Source organism: Triticum dicoccoides, chromosome 3A, assembly GCF_002162155.2.
Source record: "Triticum dicoccoides isolate Atlit2015 ecotype Zavitan chromosome 3A, WEW_v2.0, whole genome shotgun sequence".
NCBI lineage: Eukaryota > Viridiplantae > Streptophyta > Magnoliopsida > Poales > Poaceae > Triticum > Triticum dicoccoides.
The window spans coordinates 594364390-594374642 of NC_041384.1; the positions used below are offsets into that span (position 1 = coordinate 594364390).

Genomic DNA, 10253 nt, shown 5'->3' on the forward strand with positions numbered 1-10253 from the left:
TTATTAAAAAATCATACATGGCGTACATACACGCAGGAACCAAGGGGTATTTCTCGTATAGTGTTATACTTCATCCGTCCCAAAATAAGTGTCTCAACTTTATAGTAACTACTTTGTACTAACTTTAATATAAAGTTGTACTAAACTTGAGACAATTATTTTAGAATGAAGTGACTAGTATTTACCCAGGAAAACAGCTAAACTGTTATTTTAAAATATGAAAAATAAGCATTTTCAAGGGCTGCGGGTTGAGACGGGCTCAGGTTTTGCATTTCGAGGTCAGGCTTTTTAAAACCCGGCCCGTCCTGGAAATCCAAGGAATAGTAGTATTGGGAAGTTCCTACTCTGGTTTAGAAGCGAGCTGTCAGCCATCGCCTCGTGTCGTGCTCCGGGTGCTTCCTTTGATTTTCTTTTTATTTTTTCGCATGCGTTTTTAGTTTTTATTTGTTTTTTTCCCTGTTTTTCTTGACTTTTCGGTTTACCACCTTTTTAGCTTTTGGACAAAAAAGATCCATGGTCCTGCCTCTCGCAACTGGAAAAATGGTCTTTTTACATTTTGAGAGGCACGGTCGTGCCTCCTGGAAACAGGGAAAAAAGTTTTTTTTTCCTTCCACGAGAGGCATGCCCGTGTCTCACGGAAACTAAAAAAACATGTCTTTTTACTTGAGCGAGAGACATGGATTTTCTTCCGCGAGAGGCACGGTCATGCCTATCGGAAACGGGAAAAAAATGTGTTTTCTTCTCTTTTTTTCTCTTCCGCGGGAGGCACAGATTTGCTTCACGTGGAGGCACATTTTTGCTTCTGCGAGAGGCACGGTCGTGCCTCTCAGAAACAAAAAAATTGTGTTTTATTTTTTTTCTCCTTTCGCAAGAGGCACGAATTTACTTCTCGTGGAGGCACGTGTTTGCTTCCACGAAAGGCACATTAGTGCCTTGGTTCGGTTTTTACATGAGAAAAAAGTTAACCAAAACCTATTAAAATGGGATCTAGTTTTAAAGATCTCCACGTGATGAAGCCAACAGTGAAAACATTCAAGTTTTGGATGCACGGTTTAAGAGATAAAATAATTTGAATAAATGGGTCTATGAAAAAAAAAGAAAACTCTCAGTTGCCACTTATCGCAACCCGTGGAGGTGGAATAACCTTTGCAAAGAGTGCTTCTTAATTAGTCATTTCGGAGATCGTTTTGGCTCGCTTAATGCAAGATATAGTCGCCCCGGCTTTTCCTTGAAGAGTCCTCTAGACGGGCCGGCCCACATAATGGTTGTATTCTTTTTTCTTCTCAGATATCCGTATTTCTTCTGCTTTTTTGCATACTGTCTTTTACTAGTCTTTCTACACACAGTGCAATTTTTTCCAATATAAGTGTACATTTTTCCATATAAACATTGAACTTTTTGAGTATACTGAACATTTTGTTATATCGATTGAACAATTTTTTCATACACAAAGAATTTTTTAATTATGTGTTGAACATTTTTATAATAAATACTGAACATTTTCTAATATATGGTGAATTTTTATTAATATACACATAACTTTTATAAAATACACATATTGAACGATTTTCAAAAATATTTATAATTTAACATAAATTTAAAAAATTATCTTTTTTAGGGTAACTTTAAAAATATATAGCTCCTAGAACATAATAGCCGTTTTCAACTAAAAAAGGGTCTAAAAACTGAAAAGGAAAAAAAATGCTCATGGGCCGGACAGTGTCTCGTTTTGAAGATTCCTGATCGGTTCAGGTTAATTTTTAAGCGGTTTTATTTGTTTTTCCGTTTTTGAAAAGAAGTTTCTATAAACAAATAGTCAAAAATTAAAATTGTTTTTGTTTCGAAAAAATGGTTGGAAATTTCAAATAAATTTGGTGTTTGATGTTTGGAATTTAAAAAAAGTTACTGTTTTAAAAAAATCAAAGATGTTCATATTTAATTTTTTTTTTGGCAATTTAAAAAAAAGTTTGTGTTTTCAAATATTGTTTGATTTTTTTAAAAAAAATCCCATTTTATAAATATGTTTTAAAATTCTTACAAATGTGTCTGAAAATAATTTTGGAATTTTAATAAATATTCTGTGGTTGAAAATTTGTTCAGAGATTCATAGAAATCACAAATCCAAAATTTGTTCTTGTTCTCAGAAAATGTTCAGGAATTTGCAAAAAATGTTTATGTTTTTAACTAAAGTGCTAAATTTCAAAAAATGATCTGGTTTTTAACTTTTGAAAAACAAAATTTGAAGATTAAAAAAGTGTAGACACTTTCTTCATATATTTTTTGTTTCTTAGAACGAATGATTAAACATTAGGAAAAACTGTGGGCTATACCTATAGTAATCGGCTTGCTATAATCCACCCATGGCGCCACTAGATCGGCCCAGCCATGGCCACCCCTGTGTGTCGGGTCCCTATTTGACGCAAAACGCGTCATATAGGAGCTCCCCGGCTTAACACCGAAATGGAAATCTTTTTCAAACTGGATTTTGTGCTCGGTCTCCCATAACAACAGTTAATCTGGACGAATATATTTATTTATTTTAGGACAGAATATCTCTACTCCTAATAGATGAGTTGGTTGAATAGTCTCACCACTTTCGTCTGGGTTTTTTTCGTTTGGTTTTTTTTCGTCCCCTCCCTCCTCTCTTTTCTACGGGTTTATTTTCCTCTTCATTCTTTTCTTATAAACCAAGACTTTCCTAAAGTACAAAAGATCACAAACCTAACTTTCCTATCCTAACTTACCTAAGTCAACTGATTTTTCTCATTAATGCAATTTGCTTTAGGAAATAAAATGACGAATTGTAAGGAAAAAATAACAGAATTTAAGAACGATCCCTCGATCGGTGCATCCCCTGCCCACAGACGATCTCTCCCAAACCTCGCGATCGCCTGCCCTCTGCTCTTCCCCTTTGGTTGATCGGCTCCACCACAGCCCCATCCTCTCCGCTACACCCTGCTCCTTCCCCACGCGACGACAATCAGGGCTGGTGGATAAGGTAGCTCCCAGCCCCTCTCGCTCATGAGATTGCCTGAGCCCCCATCGCCCCAACCTTTCAGGAGGCTGGGGTCGCTGGATCCAACCATGGCCTCCACCGACGCCTTCCTCTCCATCACCACCGGCCAGCCTTGACCTGCACGTCGCCGTCTCTCGACCTTCATCGATCTCCTCCCGGCTGGCTACGTCCACGTCGCTAGATCAATGGAGGGGGACCTCCACTGTCGTCGTTCGTCTCCTTCCCGACCTTCCGTCGGCATGCTCCATGGATCTGGCCGTGGCCACAACCAATGCAGCTACATCGGCCACCACCGACGATGCTAGCGAGGTGGCCACGGTGGTCGCTGCAGGATCCATTGAGGAGCACAACATGGAGCTCACCTCGGGCTTCTCCTCATTTTCTTCAATGGCTGGATCTCCTGATCCCTGGCGGTGCTCTCCTCATCCACGAACACGACGCTGATCCACGTCCACCTCGTCCTCGGCGTTGCTCCCCGTACGCCTCCTGATTAGCCATGGCCATACGCTAATGTGCTATGCCCCCGCCTGGTCATCCATGGCAGTGGTGATTTACACTGTTAGAACTTTAGAACAAGGCACTTATTATATGCATGAGGATTTATAAACTTTTATACAAATTGTAGGAATATACTACATTTAGTGGATTTTTTTCTACAAATTGTAGGACTATACCACTGTTTAGCACTTCGTAATGAGAGCAATTTCTAATTTTTATACAATTTTGTACCTGTAGCACTTTAGTTTGGCACTTTGTCTATTCTTTGGAAACTCTGTCATTGCACATACAGAAGAATAGTACAGATTTCCGGATGATTCTTATTCACACTTTGTTCAACATCCATTTGTTTATACTGACATGTAATCTAGATGATGACTAAGGTGTAGTATTTAGATTTGGCAAAATTTTAGTTAATTAACCTTTGCACTTTTTTATTTACATTGCCAGTTTCTTATACAGCACAAAATACAAATGTATCAATCTTATTGCCTACATGTTTTATTTGCTCCCATGTTCACTTCTGTGCGGATCCACATCCAAGTTGAGGAGGCGCGGCCAAGGCCTGGAGGAAAGGCAGGTTGTCCTCGTCGCCAAACTGGGAGCTCTACGCTTTGGTGGTTCTCGCTTCAGTTATGGATTCCCTGAAGCTTCTGAACAGTTTTCAGTTATTTCTTTCTTATATTTTTGCTGTCAATTTCAATTCATTGCCTGAGCCTTGAAGCTTGGAGAGTATTACTAATTACTTGCTATTCATTATTGCCTGAAGCTTCTGAACATTTTAGTTATTTCTCCGGTAATGGATAGTTGTTATATATGTTTTTACTGCAGAGATCACTGATTATTCACCCCAGACTATGATGTTTGTGACTAACATCTATTTACCAGGACATGGGAGAAGCACGTCGTGGGTGAAGAAGTTTGCAATGGATCAACCTTGAAGACACTTGGAACATTTGCTCGGGCGATGACACTCGGCGGCGCACTCGCCACTGCCAAGCTGGTCAGGTCGTTCATGCTCGACCTCGCCGATTGTTGACCTCGCTGGCTTGACAGTGTCCTGTCTGATTGTGAACGTAGGTGCTACTCTCTTGGACGCCACTGACTCAGGTTTGAGGATTTTTCAAATGCATGCTTATCTCCCTTTTGTGGATTCAATTCATCAATTACTCCTCAGTTTGTTGGTTTAATGGAAGTGTTGATTTTCTTCTATAGAAGATCTATGTACTTCTCATTCCTGGTGAAGATGGTTTCATGGGCACAAAAGGATTGTCAATCAAATTGCTGCTAGGGATTCTTGGTTCATGATGCAGATATAACATATTTTGATTACTGTTGTGTGGATTATGCATTCGAAATCAAATAGTAATGAAGTAACAAAAAATAATTTTCCTTCTGTATATCATTGATGATATACTTCTACTTTGTTTGTGGGTTCTACTTGCTCATGGAGTTTTTCTTCTCTTTTCCCTTTTGTTGAAGATAGGCCATAGCATCCGTGCTTCCCCTTCTTTTATATGTTATCAATGTTATGTATACATGTAGCATTGGAGAATACTAACATATAGTGTTCTATAAAAAAAGGGCATCCATCTAATTCTACATGACAACCTTCCAACGCGAGGTAACATCATTTGTGGCATGTGTATATCTTATATCTACTAAATATCTCTTCTAGATATTGGCATTACCAAGTGTATACATCTATATTGCCAATTCATCTGCACTTTTGATAAATTACTCAACATTTTCATGTTTTCTTTACAATGGTATGGTGTTAGCAAGCGTGTTGTCTTATGAAAATTTGATGACTGCATCTGCACTTCGTATCTAAACATGTTGTTTTAGAGCTAATACTTTTACTAACTATTATGTTCTTTCAACTTCTTGTATAAACAGACCAGGACCAGAATTGTGAACCTCTTACCATTAAGGTAATCAACCAATATTTCGTTTATAGATGCACTAACTGATTGCTAATTTCAGCTTTGTTCTTCATTACTGCAGGGGCTTATCTGTATTCTAAGGAAATATTAGTGCACCTTGTAATTCTTTCTTGGCATGGCTATGGCTATTCTATCGAGGTTTAATTCTATGGTACACATAATAGTTTGCTGGTATGCATAACTATCTTGTCAAAGGTTTTGCCTGTGTATATCACTTCGTAGTTGAAAGTGTTTGCTGCAATCATTATTAGCATCATGTTTGCAGTTTTTGTGGGACAATAGTGTGGAACTCTACTTTCTACTCCTAAACTCTCAACGAGTCAGTGATAGACAAGATTTAGGGTCCATTCATAGATGCGTTAATTTGTTTTTGTATCACTCCTTTCTGCCATCAATGTTTTACATCCAAATGAATTACACTATTCTTATACAATAAATTAGCAATATTTTGATTTCTTGATGATCGCTTAAATAAATAAATACCCACGGTTATCTGAAAGGAAACCATGTTTTTTTTTGTAACAGGAACTAAAAAGTACAGGTGTAGTTGTCTAATTTCTAGGGACATAGACATTTATTTTCAGGTTGCAGATTCAAGGTGGCGGAGAAGATGGGATGTGGGATGTGGCTAGCTGTTCTGGCTGAGCTAACTCTGTTGTTAGTGTTCCATAGCGGCTGCTGATTGGCGATGGTTCTGTCGCTGTAGAAATGAGAGATGACATAGAGATGAGGGTTGGGGCTACTGATTCGGTGGGATTGAGAGAAATTTTAAGACTGAGAGTGAAAAGAAAATGGACGAGATTGAGATAGCGAATTGTGCCGCTGCTTGCTTCCTGCTTATGTCATCCATGTCCATATTGTGCATATCTATACTGGATTTTTTAATCTTTTAAATGTCATTATAGACTCCTTTACTAAATCACCTCTCTTTATCCTTACCATTAAGATGAATAAGTACAAAGTTGTACTAAAGTTGAGACATTTATTTTGGGACAGAGGGAGTAGAATGTTAAAAAGCAAACATCTGTATACCCAGTTTATCAATTCAAGTACGGGGCTAAGGCATGAAAACTGCATTTTATCAAACAACAATACAGTAAAAAAATACAGATGGAGCTGCAGTTTGCATGTTTAAAACTAATGTGTATGTAAATATTAGGGACATTTTCTTATGAGCACCTGCAATATTTGCACAAATTTCTTTCCTAATGATGGTCAATTCTTTAGATTTCTTTCATAGTACAGATGTCTATCACCACAAATGGCATGAGTCCATAAGTATTTATATTTTAAGAGTTCATAAGTTGGGTTGACTGTGAGACTCTAAATACATGATACATGGTCTTCTACAATTTATATTACTGACCACTGAAGTGTTTTATATGTTAGTATCTTAACATAAATATTTTTGTGATTAAAAAGTTTCAGCTTATTCCTTTGAATGACCTGAGAAATATATTTGGATCAGGTAAGCGTGAAGCACAGGCATACAGAAATAGGCTTACAGAATCCTTTAGTACTGTTTTGGCTGCTGCTCCTAACAAAGCATCATTCCTCCAAAATCTCTGCCAAGAGTTACAGTTTGATACTGAACTTGCTAGCAAGATGCATGAAGATACCAACTACACACTTGTTTTTTGTATTGCATCATTAGTTTTACATAATAGTTCTATGTTAGCTCAAAATTTGATCTTGATCCTACTAGGAAGATGTATACCATATTAGCTACAGTTTGAAGGTTATAATCCTTTTATACATTCCTCCAGTGTAAAAGTTATTATTTTCTGTCCAAATTTCTTCCATGAAGATGTTTTATTTCATGGCTTTCAGATCCTAACACTTTGAAATCAACTATCGGCAATGCATATCAAATGGTGTTACTCCATCTGTCCTACTCTGTTTCCTTTAGTGGGTGCAAACCTTTTATTTGTGTTTTAACTATATGTATTTGGTTATATCAAACTGCTTTTTCGCTATCCGATTTTGTTCCTGCAAAAGTTGCTTCTGATCTATATAGGTGTACACTTTTCATGTTAATTGGAAAGTACTCCCTCCCAAAACATCGTATATTTAGGAAAGGAGAGAGCACTAAAGTACCAAAGTTATCTACCCTAGCTGCACCAAACTACATTTTTCTTGTTTTATAAATATGAGAGATATAAGAATGTGCAGCGGGCATAGCTTGTACTCATGCTTGAGGATAGTTGGGTTAGGCTCCTGGACTGCCACATGGCCACAGTGAAGATGTGACACTTGTGGTTATCTTCATGTGGCATTGGTAGTTAGATAAACAGAACAAAGCTGGAGTGAAAGGGTGAGTTGTGTCTTTGTTGGCAGGTACATCAGTTAGTGCTCTGAAAATCGGAAGTGATTGCCAAAAAAATGTGCCAAACATTGAAGTTGATTTCAGTTCCTTTGCATATGTGTTCATCCTTCTAGCATAAGAAAATAGGGTGCTTTGCTTGGAAACATTGTGGCTTAATCTTGGAAGGCGTTAAGTTTCCATACATGATGGTATTGATCAAGCCATCCCTCTAAAACATGATACCCTCTTTCACATGCTTCATCGTTTTCTCCTCTTCTTGGTGGACCTTGGTGCTCCCACGGTGGCGAAAAGATGCAGCGGTGAGCGACTTCTGGCTGATGGTGCATGCCCTCATGGACCTGACTTGGCGGTCCTGCGTGGGGGCGCGCGTCTTCCTGGCGTCGGCTCGACTTCGGCGAGCATGGTGCACCAGGGTGGCTGGCCAGACCCGGTGGGCCTCGTGCCCAGTTCTGGAGGTGTCCATTCCTTCCTGCTGAGGCGCGACGCTAGAAGGGAGTCCTATGGTGGCGTGGTGCAGCTTGGCTGGTTGGTGGTGGCGCGAAGAGTGCTTGGTAGCGGCACGGTGTCCGTCGGCTTTGCAGGTCAGATCTGGGCCCCGGAGGGCCTGTGACGCTATTCCTGGCTGTGGTGGGCCTGCAACGTCGGTGATCGGCTTTGGTGGTGGGGGGGAGGGGAGGGGAGGAGGCTTTGTGGTGCTTCACTTTGCCTCAATGGTGCGTCATCTGCCCTTCCCCGATGCACGGCAAGGTGACCTGCCCTGCCTATTCTAGCTGGGGCTCGGTGGTCGGCTTCCTATAGCTCGTTGGTTTGCTGCACTGATCCAGGTGAAAACCTTGCAATTACCTTGTCGATGCCGGCGGCAACGATGTCCTCAGACGCCGTTTTCCCCCTTGGGGGTGTCGTCGTGGATTTTGTGGCAGCTCCACACCAACGCCTCAGGCTCCGGTGAAAACCTTAGATCGAGTGATGCATGATCAGGCGGCGGCGGTGTTCTTGACATCACATACTCCTTGGAGTCATCACTTTTGGAGTCCCTGTTGCTGTTGTAGGACCGTCTGGCTGAGGGTGGGGCTGGGTTTGTGGTGTCGTCGGCGGAGGCGTGTGAGGGTGTTGGTGGTGGCGTCTTTGGTGGTGTTCCCTGGTGTTGGCCATGTTGTTGTGTGTGTTCAAGAACCTCTCATGGTGGCGGTTGTGTTGCAGTGAGCTTACTTCTCTTGTGTTCTTCCGGTTCATCTTTGCTCTTCAATGACGCAAGATGCCTCCCCAAACCTGCTAATCATCATACTTCCCATGGCGGAGCTCCGAGTCAAGGTTTGTATTGTCGTTGTTGGTTCTGTGCCGGTGTGGGGCATTAGGTTGCTTTCTTAGTCTTGATATTGTGATCCCTCGACGACACCCTACATCTACTTGTGCCTTTTGTGGTGATGGTCCTTCGGTCTGCTGGCTAGGTTGTGCCTTGTCCGGGGCATTCTTTCTTCTCCCCATCATTCGTCATTGATGTGCATCAATTTTTTCTCATCTTTTGTAAGCTTTGCTACTTGTACAGTTTTCGGCCCAGTTTCCCTCCTAAACAGGTCAATTTGTTGAAGTTTTCGATCATGTTTCCCTTATAAACTAGATCAGCCGAAAGTTAAGGGGTGACTCTTGGCTTCGGCAACTTTTTGAGCAATATATTCAGGTGGGGAGGGATTCCCTCCCCTCCCGACCGTTCAAAAAAAAAAATATAAGCTATGCATATGCCATTGCCAAGAACTTTCATTTAAGAGATTATCTGAGATTTGCATAATGTTTTATGCATGGGTAGGTCAACATCAACACTGGCCGTGACCAGTGGTGGGGCAACGATGAACTGACGGAGAAGGCGGTCCGGGTAGATTGGAGCAAGACATCGACATCGGCCACGCCCAGAGTAGGAGGATGGGCCGTTGGGACAGAAGGAGGAAGACGAAGAGGAGGAAGAAGATGATCACAAAATTTTACCACCAAAAAAAAATACAGGCGATTGGTGCATAGTTGCTCTCATAGTATCCGCTAAAGAAATTCATATAGGCAATACATATATTCGAAGGACTGTCACTTAATCATCAGTTTGATTTATTTTTCTATATTTCGCCCGTAGCAACGCACGGGCATTTTACTAGTATTTAGTTAATATTACACTATACATCTGTGCAAGTGCAGTAATCAGCCCAGGAGAATGTGCTCTTGGCGAAAAACTATATTGTTCAAGCTTTCTAAATATTTCAAGAAAGACAACACATGTAGATGAACAAGTGTCATGTGTTGATTTAAGTTCCATGCAAAATTTTGCATTCTTAGTTGCACATGTGAGAAAATAATTTCAATTGTCTAAAATATAGTATTTTAGCTTCCCCCATTCTTATCTTTAATATGAATACTATGACCATATATATATTCTCATGAGTTCAGTTTGTTGTAATACTTAGTACTCGCAAGGTTATTTCTC

The 10253-nt window shown here is 40.3% G+C and overlaps 1 long non-coding RNA gene across 2 annotated transcripts; it reads left to right on the forward strand.

The window, feature by feature from the left end:
* The first annotated feature begins 2879 nt into the window (after positions 1 to 2879).
* On the forward strand, positions 2880 to 7343 carry LOC119269430. 2 transcript variants are annotated; one of them, XR_005133615.1, is made up of 3 exons: positions 2880 to 4146; positions 4403 to 5448; positions 5522 to 7343. It is a non-coding gene; the product is annotated as an uncharacterized LOC119269430 (long non-coding RNA). The 2 variants fall into 2 exon arrangements; XR_005133614.1 differs by having other exon boundaries at positions 2880 to 5448.
* Positions 7344 to 10253: the final 2910 nt, after the last annotated feature.